This window comes from Oncorhynchus mykiss, chromosome 30 (genome assembly GCF_013265735.2).
Source record: "Oncorhynchus mykiss isolate Arlee chromosome 30, USDA_OmykA_1.1, whole genome shotgun sequence".
NCBI lineage: Eukaryota > Metazoa > Chordata > Actinopteri > Salmoniformes > Salmonidae > Oncorhynchus > Oncorhynchus mykiss.
This window is the reverse complement of record NC_050570.1, coordinates 35,736,344-35,747,069: the sequence shown is the minus strand read 5'-3', so window position 1 is coordinate 35,747,069 and position 10,726 is coordinate 35,736,344.

Below are 10,726 nucleotides of genomic sequence, written 5' to 3'. Positions count from 1 at the left end.
CCCTTTATGGTTGTGAGGTCTGGTGTCTGCTCACCAACCAAGAATTCACAAAATGGGACAAACACCAAATTGAGACTCTGCATCCAGAATTCTACAAAAATATCCTCTGTGTACATAACGTAAAACACAAAATAATGCATGCAGAGCAGAATTAGGCCAATACCCACTAATTATCAAAATTCAGAAAAGAGCTGTTAAATTCTACAACCACCTAAAAAGGAAGCGATTCCCAAACCTTAACAAATATAACAAATCCATCACCCACAGAGAGATGAACCAGGAGAAGAGTCCTGGGGCTCTGTTCCCAAACACAAACACACCCCACAGAGCCCCAGGGCAGCAACCAAATCATGAGAAAACAAAAACATAATTACTTGACACATTGGAAAGAATTCCCCAAAAAAACAGAGCAAACTAGAATGCTATTTGTCCCTAAACAGAGAGCACACAGTGACAGAATACCTGACCACTGTTACTGACCCAAACCTAAGGAAAGCTTTGACTATGTACACACTCAGTGAGCATAGCCTTGCTATTGAGAAAGGCCGCCGTAGGCAGACCTGGCTCTCAAGAGAAGACAGGCTATGTGCACACTGCCCACAAAATTAGGTGGAAACGGAGCTGCACTACTTAACCTCTTGCCAAATATATGACCGTTTTAGAGACACATATTTCCCTGAGATTACACAGATCAATGAAGAATTTGAAAACAAACCCGATTTTGATAAACTCCCATATCTACTGGGTGAAATACCACAGTGTGTCATCACAGCAGCAAGATTTGTGACTCGTTGTCACAAGAAAAGGGCAACCAGTGAAGTACAAACACCGTTGTAAATACAACCCATATTTATGTTGATTTATTTTCCCTTTTGTACTAATCATTTGCACATCATTACAACACTGAATATATACATAATTTAACATTTGTAATGTCTTCATTATTTTGGAACTTGTAATGTTTACTGTTTATTTTATTGTTTATTTCATTTTGTATAGTATCTACTTCACTAGCTTTGGCAATGTTAACATATGTTTCCCATGCTAATAAAGCTCCTTGAATTGAATTGAAATGAATTGAGATAGATGGTGGATAGGTAGATCGGTAGGTCGGGAGGGGGTTGAAGGTTTTTGTTGGTGTCAAGGAATGGATCGTTTTCATTCTTACCATAGAAACCATGATTATTATTAAATTGCCAGTGTAGTCAAAAACAAGATTTTGCATGTTTTAGATTTTAGATGTATTTCCACACTTTGAGGTTGGAATAATACTGTAAAATTGTGAAAATGATGACAATGCCATTTTAGTGTAAGAGCTGTATGAAATGACTGCCTGATAATTCAGCCTGTTTAGGTGGGATGGAGTTTGGGGTTTCTATGGTGATATCACCATGTGTTAAATTAGTTAATAGAACAATAAGAAAGATAGTTCCAAAGCTCTAAGCCAACAACAGCTAATTTGCAGTTTCCCTTCCCCAATCAGACTACTCCGAGACAAAATTCTTGCTTGAGATGTTGCCCTTTGCAAAGAAGCTATTGATGTACATTTTAATTTAAAACAACCTCAGTAAGGTACAAAATTGGTGCCCAGAAATGATTTGATATTGAGACAAAAATGGCTTCATTGGACCTTTTAAAGTAGTAAATGTCAACTTCCCTGTTTTAGCCCACTGCAGTAAAAGGTTAATAACAACACTAAATTAGCCAACATTAAATAAATAAATAGCTTGTAGTCTAGCTACTAACATAAGTCTCTGTCATAGGCGGCGCATGAGTTTCAATTTTTGGAGCAGCTGTGGACTTTGAAAAACACATTTCAAGCAATTCTACTACGCTTTATATGACTGGAGACATTAGAATAATATTTTTTATTACGGGGTAGCCTAGGCCTACTCTGCTGACACTGACAACCAGGTCAAGAAAACATTGTTTTGAATGCAATCTAATCTAGGCCTACGAAAAGATGGGACACAAATTGTACAATATGGCATCCATCTAGACTGGAGGAGGACATTATTGTCTCAAAACAGTTCCAGTGGTACTGCCCCAATCATAATTTGTTGAGAACTTTATTCATAAGAGGAGGGGAAATGTATGTATTACAGCATGGGACAAAGGCCTCAATGGAATAGGACAACCTGGGGGTGTTGACTATTGGCTATTCTAGCCCGAAATATATTTAATCTTTATATGACACTAAAAAAACCTGAACGAATTAAACACAACAATCAGAAGCCCTGATGTTATACACAGAGTGTACAAAACATTAGGAACACCTGCCCTTTCCATGACATAGACTGACCAGGTGAATCCAGGTGAAAGCTATGATCCCTTATTGATGTCACTTGTTAAATCCGTTGGACCCAGTGTAGCTGTGGTCATCCTGTCTGGGTTGGCGCCCCCCCTCTTGGGTTGTGCCGTGGCGGAGGTCTTTGTGGGCTATACTCAGCCTTGTCTCAGGATGGTAAATTGGTGGTTGAAGATATCCCTCTAGTGGTGTGGGGGCTGTGCTTTGGCAAAGTGGGGGGGGGGGTTATATCCTTCCTGTTTGGCCCTGTCCGGGGGTGTCCTCGGATGGGGCCACAGTGTCTCCTGACCCCTCCTGTCTCAGCCTCCAGTATTTATGCTGCAGTAGTTTATGTGTCGGGGGGCTAGGGTCAGTTTGTTATATCTGGAGTACTTCTCCTGTCCTATTCGGTGTCCTGTGTGAATCTAAGTGTGCGTTCTCTAATTCTCTCCTTCTCTCTCTCTCTCGGAGGACCTGAGCCCTAGGACCATGCCCCAGGACTACCTGACATGATGACTCCTTGCTGTCCCCAGTCCACCTGTCCGTGCTGCTGCTCCAGTTTCAACTGTTCTGCCTTATTATTATTCGACCATGCTGGTCATTTATGAACATTTGAACATCTTGGCCATGTTCTGTTATAATCTCCACCCAGCACAGCCAGAAGAGGACTGGCCACCCCACATAGCCTGGTTCCTCTCTAGGTTTCTTCCTAGGTTTTGGGCTTTCTAGGGAGTTTTTCCTAGCCACCGTGCTTCTACACCTGCATTGCTTGCTGTTTGGGGTTTTAGGCTGGGTTTCTGTACAGCACTTTGAGATATCAGCTGATGTACGAAGGGCTATATAAATAAATTTGATTTGATTTGATTTAGCTGAAGGGGGGAAGACAGGTTAAAAGAGAGATTTTTAAGCCTTGAGACATGGCTTGTGTACTGTATGTGTGCCATTCGGAGTGTGAATGGGCATGACAAACGATTGAAGTGCCTTTGAATGTGGTATGGTAGTAGGTGCCAAGCGCACAGGTTTGAATGTGTCAAGAACTGCAACACTGCTGGGTTTTTCCACGCTCAACAGTTTCCTGTGTGTATCCCACTGTGAAGACGAGCAATGCTGCTGGAGCATCCGTTTCATATGATGTGCCTTGGTTAATGTGAATGATTCTGTTGTGCCATTTGAGTAAAGAGCACCTTCGCCTTGTCGTTATGAAAAAAAGTGTCCGCTTAAACCAAATGAACGGATTAGCAATGACAGTTTCACAGTCATTTATGTCCACATGTATGATTATATAAAATGTCATTTGGAACTACATGTAAAGGACTATTGTTTATGATATTGTAAACATAATGTACTTTAATAATAAGCTATATTGTTGTATTGGTCAAATGAAAGGTATTTGAGTGTCATCTCTTCTTTGCCTTGCCCCATTGAATAAAGTTGATTTCTTATAGACTAGCTTTTTTTAAACTTTTATTTTTATTTTTTTACAATTTAAACATATTTTGCAGAGACAATGTTATTGTAGTGGTACTCTTAGGCAAACCATCTTCATTATCATAGTGGCGCACATCAAATAAAATGTCACATGTACATGTTTAGCAGATGTTATTGAGGGTGTAGCGAAATGCATGGGTTTATAGCTCCGACAGTGCAGTAATATCTAACAGGTAATATCTAACAATTTCAAAACACATAGCCAATACACACAAATCTAAGTAAAGGAATGGAATGAATTAAATATAAATATGTGGACGAGCAATGTCAGAGCAGCATAGACTAAGATATAGTAGAATAGTATAGAATACAGTATATACATATGAGATGAGTAATGCAAGATAAGTAAACATTATTAAAGTGACTAGTGATCCATTTATTAAAATGGCGAGTTCAAGTCTATGTATATAGGCAGCAGCCTCTATGTGCTTGTAGTGGCTATTTAACAGTCTGATGGCCTTGAGATAGAAGCTGTTTTTCAGTCTCTCGGTCCCAGTCAAGCCTATTACTGTTGCGTTGTCTGCAAACTTGATGATTGAGCTGGAGGCATGCTTTGCCACGCAGTTATGGGTGAACAGGGAGTACAGGAGGGGGCTGAGCATGCACCCTTGTGGGGCCCCAGTGTTGAGGATCAGTAAAGTGGAGGTGTTGTTTCCTAGTTTCACCACCTGGGGGCTGCCCGTCAGGAAGTCCAGGACCCAGTTGCACAGAGCACGATTCAGGCCCAGGGCCTTGAGCTTAAAGATGAGCTTGGAGGGTACGATGGTGTTGAATGCTGAGCTATAGTCAAATAACAGCATTTTTACTTGTCCAGATGGGATAGAGCAGTGTGCAGTGTGATGGCGATCGCATCGTCTGTGGATCTATTGGGGCGGTAAGCAAATTGAAATGGGTCTAAGGTGACAGGTAAGGTAGAGGTGATATGATCCTTGACTAGTCTCTCAAACCACTTCATGATAACAGAAGTGAGTGCTACGGGGCGATAGTAATTTAGTTGAGTTACCTTTGCTTTCTTGGGTACAGGAACAATGGTGGCCATCTTGAAGCATGTGGGGACAGCAGACTGGGATAGGGAGATATTGAATATGTCCGTAAACACACCAGCATGCTCTGCCATCTGGGCCGGCAGCCTTGCAAGTGTTAACACGCTTAAATGTCTTACTCACGTCAGCCACGTAGAAGGAGAACCCCCAGTCCTTGGTTGCGGGCCACGTCGGTGGCACTGTGTTGTCCTCAAAGCAGGTGAAGAAGATATGTAGCTTGTCCGGAAGTAACGTTGGTGTCCATGAAGTGGCTGGTTTTCCTTTTGTAGTCCGTGATTGTCTGTAGATCCTGCCACATACGTCTCCTGTCTGAGCCGTTGAATTGCGACTCCACTTTGTCTCTATACTGACGTTTTGCCTGTTTGATTGCCTTGCGGAGGGAATAACTACACTGTTTGTATTCTGAAATATTCCCAGTCACCTTGCCATGGTTCAAAACTTTCAGTTTTGCGCCTATGCTGCCATCTACCCACAGTTTCTGGTTAGGGTAGGTTTTAATAGTCACAGTGGGTACATCTCCTATATACTTCCTAATAAACTCAGTCACCATATCAGTATATTCGGCAATATTATTCTCTGAAGCTACCCGGAACATATCCCAGTCCACATGATCAAAACAACCTTGAAGCATGAAATCCGATTGGTCAGACCAGCGATGAATAGTCCTTAGCACGGGTACTTCCTGTTTGAGTTTCTGCCTACAGGAATGGAGGAGAAAAATGGAGTCGTGGTCAGATTTGCCGAAAAGAGGGCAGGGGAGGGCTTTGTAGGCATCGCGGAAGTTGGAGTAACATTGGTCGAGTGTATTAGCGTGAGTACTACAGTCGATATGTTGATAGAACTTCGGCAGCCTTTTCCTTAAATTTGCCTTAGATTTGCTTTCCAGTTTGCATAAAGTCCAGTGAAGTTCTTTGAGGGCCGTCTTGGTATCGGCTTGAGGGGGGATATACACGGCCGTGACTATAACCAAAGAACATTTTCTTTGGAGAGAATACGGTTGGCATTTAATTGTGAGGTATTCTAGGTCAGGTGAACAAAAGGTCTTGAGTTCCTGTATGTTATCACAATTACACCATGAGTTGTTAATCAAGAAAACCCCAAGTACCACTTCACTGCTTGAGGGAATGCACAGCCATTCTTGATTGTGAGCTAGAATTAAATGCTGAATTAAATTTGTGCATCACGCAAGGTAAATAAAGGTTTTCCGTCAATGGAATCGATGTAGGGAGGTAAGATGATATCAAAAGGGAATCGTTTAGACCGCACTTACCAGTACGACTAGTTATCTCATGTGCTCTGGCAGAGAAGTAGCCTATTGAGAGCTTTACTAGTAGCCTAAACGTACAGTTAAAGTATCCATCACCAATGAACAAATTAACTTCAGAGATAATAGGCTGGTTTATGCTCATAGTGAACAACATGCTTTTATTAGCCTACTAGAATCTCCTACAAAGAGGTTTCTGATAGGCTTTCAAAGGAAAAGTTTAACTTGTTATAGCCTACAGTTCACAATAACAGGAAAAATACATGTAATAATCACCAAAATAAAATGAATAGATCATAAACTTGATGGCACTTCATTTAATCTTTGAAGTGTTGTCTAATGGTTTACTGAAACATATTGAAGCTATCCTTTTTCCAATAGCACCAATGACAACAACCTATTAATTTGATGATAATGCGAAGCAAGAAAAGATTGATTTGAAAGCATCCCCGAGGAAGTCCACGAGACAGAGAACCATGTATAATGGATGGGTTTGTCGGACGGGTTGCAAAATAAATCCTTGCATTTCAGGGAGTTTTATAGCCTAATGCATTAGCAGCAGTAATAATACAAATAAGCAATTACTACCTTAATATTCTGTGCAGGCTAACGCAGACCGATTAGGCTATTTCAAATACTTCACTTTTTATTAGTGGGAAGAAGTTGAATTAAAGTCTAATTGTATGTCTTTGTAAACAAACGTGTCACAATACATAGCTGCATATTAATCAATCAGGGCATTTCATTGACACTCCCGTTTTAGCGTTGTCTGCTCTGTGCACAATTTGTGGAGTTGAGAGATAAAAAGGGTAAGTTAGAAAGGTAAACTTCTCCTCTATTACAGTAAAATAATGTCTCAATGTGTTTTGGTGTGCGATTCTGTTGGACCAAACCTCATATGCAAATAGCGATTTGAAACTGCTTGTCAGAGAGGAAGAAGTGATTTCTCATCTTTGTTGTTGTGAAAGGCAGGGGGGACTTAGTGTATGTGTGTGTGTGTGTGTGTGTGTAATTTGTAAGGTGCACACAGCACAGAACAAGCGAAGGAGACGAGACCGAAAAGACAACATGAGAACAAGCGGACATAAACACTCATAAAACCGAAAAATATAAATAAACTCGATTTGTACGATAAAGGCATTTGGAATATCACGCTAAAACATGCATTTGAGTGATCCTAAATAGTTTGATATATCGCCCAGCCCTAGCTGGAAGAGGAGGGGGATAATCATATAATCTTAGTGTGTGTGTGGGGGCTGAGAGGACCCGCGAGACAGGTTTACACCTCAGTCACGGCCAGACAAGGGGAGATGACATATACCAACACAGCAGCATCTCTTCTACACGCCCTCTCTCTCCATCCACCTCGTCTGTCTATGTATTGCTTTACGTGCTGTCTATTTCTTGCCTTACGTTACACACACACACACACACACCTCAGTCCAAAAACCTGAAATCTGTTTTACCTCATTTTTACCAGCATGTTACCTGTGCAACTAAAGGCGACAAAACTCTACTCTACCTTTACTCCACACACAGAAATGCATACAAGACCTTCCCTCACTCTCCCTTTGACAAATCAGACCATAACTCTATCCTCCTGCTTCCTGATTATAAGCAAAAACTCAAACAGGAGGTATCAGTAACGCGCTCAATACAGAAGTGGTCCGATGAAGCGGATGCTAAGCTACAGGACCGTTCCCTAGCACAGACTGGAATATGTTCCAGGATTCATCCGATAACATTGAGTTTACAATATCAGTCACCGGCTTCATTAATAAATGCATCGATGACGTCGTCCCCACAGTGAATATTTTCTACATTGTAGAATACTAATGAAGACATCAACACTATGAAATAACATATGGAATCACGTAGTAACCAAAAAAAAAAAGTGTTAAACAAAAATCAAAATATATTTTATACTTTCTTCAAAGTAGTCACATTTTGCCTTGATGACAGCTTTGCACACTTTTGGCATTCTCTCAAACAGCTTCAAGAGGTACTCACCTGTAATGCATTTAAATTAACAGGTGTGCCTTGTTAAAAGTTCATTTGTGGAATTTCTCTCCTTCCTAATGCGTTTGAGCCAATCAGTTGTGTTGTGACAAGTTAGGGGTGGTGTACAGAAGATAGCCCTATTAGGTAAATTATTATGGTGAGAACAGCTAAAATAAGCAAAGAAAAACGACTGTCCATTACTTTATTAAGACATGAAGGTCAGTCAATCTGGAAAATTCCAAGAACGTTGAAAGTTTCTTCAAGTGCAGTCGCAAAAACCATCAAGCGCTATGATGGAACTGGGTCTCACGAGGACCACCATAGGAAGGAAGACCCATAGTTACCTCTGCTGCACAGGATAAGTTCATTAGAGTTACCAGCCTCAGAAATTGCAGCCCAAATAAATGCTTCACAGAGTTCAAGTAATAGACACATCTCAACATCAACTGTTCAGAGGAGACCGCATGAATCAGGATGTCATGGTCGAATTGCTGCAAATAAACCACTACTAAAGGACACTAACAAGAAGAAGTGAAATGCTTTTGCCAAGAAACATGAGCATTGGACATTAGACCGGTGGACATATGTCCGTCGGTCTGATGAGTCCAAATGTTTTAATTTTGGTTCCATCCGCAGTGTCTTTGTGAGACGCAGAGTAGGTGACCAGATGATCTCCACGTGTGGTTCCCACCGTGAAGCATGGAGGAGGGAGTGTTCCTCTGGGTTTGACACGTGAGTTTATGTGACCTATCACTTCGCAGCTGAGCCGAATCCTACATGTTTCCACTTCACAATAAATGCACTTACAGTTTACCGGGCAGCTATAGCAGAACAGACATTTGTCTAACTGAGTTGTTGGAAAGATGGCATCCTATGATGGTGCCATGTTGAAAGTCACTGAGCTTTCAGTAAGGCTATTCTACTGTCAATCTTTGTCTATGGAGATTTCATGCTTGTGTGCTCGATTTTATACACCTGTCAGCAATGGGTGTGGCTGAAGTAGCCAAATCCACCAAAATGAAGGAGTTTCCACATACTTTTCTATATATAGTGTATATTTAATCTCCCTCCTCCACTGGTATCCAAACACTGTTAGCGGAATTTGCGTATAATTTCCCTCCACTTGTATCAAAACAGTGTTAGTGCAATTAGTGTTGTGTTAGCTGCTGCCCTAAATGCACACTCCATTTGCAAACCTAATATTTGACACACACACACACACACAAAAGTGTGGCTTGAGAATAGTGTTAGGGCCCTAAAGTTGACACCCACACCACTCTTTCTCCACTCAGAGCACAACACACAGCCACACTCCTGTTCTCCCCTTCTCTCTAGCGCTCCACCTCTATCCACCTCCTCTAAACAAAACATACATGAGACTGACCTGTCACTTCAAATCTCTCTCGCTCTCTGGGCAATTCTAAGGTAATGGAATTGCGCAGAGACTCCGATACTTCACTTAAAAATGTATGCCACTTGGTTCCTATACTTTGGAATTGTTAAAAAGCATACTTTAAACATGGTTCCATTGTCAATCCACCAGAAATGGTGTTTATTAATCTGTATAACAGCAAAAAGCCCCCTTTTCAACATTGGATGTGCTTCTCTTAGAAGCCTGCTGCAAAACCAGTTTGGATTTTGATATACAGATATGTAGTATTCAGATCCCTTGACTTTTTCCACATTTTATTACCTTACAGCCTTGTTCAAACATGGATTCAATTGTTTTTTAGCTCATCAATTTACACACAATACCCCATAATGACAAAGCACAAACAGGTTTTTAGAATTTTTTACAAATTGTTTTATTTAAAGATTTCAGACCCTTTACTCAGTACTTTGTTGAATCACCTTTGGCAGTGATTACAGCCTCGAGTCTTCTTGGGTATGACCCTCCAGACATTAATCCCATTGAGAACTTGTGGTCAATCCTCAAGAGGTGGTTGGGCAAACAAAATCCCACAAATTCTGACAAACTCCCAAGTATTGATTATGTAAAACTGGGCTGCCATCAGTCAGGATGTGGCCCAGAAGTTAATTGACAGCATGCCAGGGTGGATTGCAGAGGTCTTGAAAAAGAAGGATCAACACTGCAAATATTGACTCTTTGCATCAACTTCATGTAATTGTCAATAAAAGCCTTTGACACTTATGAAATGCTTGTAATTATACTTCAGTATTCCATAGGGAGACTGCGAGTCCTCGACAGAGGCTGCCCTAGTGGTAACGTCGAGTATACCACTCTCCATCAGATTGGCCTTCAATATCAGCCTAACAATGTTTTTAGATGTTTAGAACTATTTCGATCTTGTAGTGTTCAGCCATCTTCAACAGCTGATCTTTAGTACATCATTCTAACAGTTCCTCTGATGGAACGCGAATGAACTTGTCTACATTACACGCGATAGTCACAAGTAACTGCTAAAAATAATCTTGCTCTTCCCCTCTGCTGAGCACACCGGACCAGACCACAACAAGAGAAACGCCAATCTCACTGGGCACCACAGGAGATGATACATAAGGAGCTTCCCCAAAACATACAATAACTCTACCCTATTCTTCGTGCGGATTCGCAGTGGGTAATTACACACTGTTGCCCGCTGGCATGGAAAAATCCCCCAGCATTCCCAAGCCATGAAACAG